Below are 795 nucleotides of genomic sequence, written 5' to 3'. Positions count from 1 at the left end.
ATAGAGCATCAATTAAAAAAAAAAACAGCAACAATGAATAAATAGAAGTAAGACTAGCAGAGTAGAGGACGGGGAACAGGAGAGGGAAGAGAAGAAGGAAAAAGAATGTTACTAGGACCTGAAATGGAGCAAATTATATTCCCTGCAGGCATGATTATGTCAGAATGAACCACATTATTATTTATTAACTATAAAGCACTAATAAAAAGTACTCATTAAATGCAACTAGAAAATGGAAAAGAAAATAAAGGGGCTGGGATCCTGGCTCAGTGGCAGAGCACTTGCCTCCCAAGTATGAGGCACTGGGTTCGATCCTCAGCACCACATAAAAATAAATAGATAAAATAAAGGTATTGTGTCCATTTACAACTAAAAAAAAAAAAAATTGAAAGAAAGAAAGAAAATACAACAAAACATGATTTAAGAGCATCAGAAATTTGTTGTAGCAACAGGCCTGAAATTTCAGAGTAGGAGATCTATACAGAGATGAGATGGTATGATGAAAGCAACTTTCTCCTTGGGACCCTCTTGATTCTGGGCCTAGGTTTAAGGCTGAAAATCTGAACTTTGTGTGGGGAGGCCAATTTTTGGAAACAGAGAAACTAGCAGTATTTTGGGTTTCTGCTTGCAGGCCTAAACAGATAAAAGCTCAGAGAACTGAGGGGTCAAGGGCCAGATGGGAAGAGGAGATGAGGGAAATGAGCCAAAGGGATACCCATTTGTACTTATTTGTTTAATTTGGAGGGTGTGAGGAGCAAGAGGCTGAAAGAGTCTGGAAAGCAAAACAGAGTTTTC

Source organism: Spermophilus citellus, assembly GCF_964194105.1.
Source record: "Spermophilus citellus genome assembly, chromosome: 10".
Taxonomy (NCBI): domain Eukaryota; kingdom Metazoa; phylum Chordata; class Mammalia; order Rodentia; family Sciuridae; genus Spermophilus; species Spermophilus citellus.
This window is presented reverse-complemented; position numbering follows the sequence as displayed.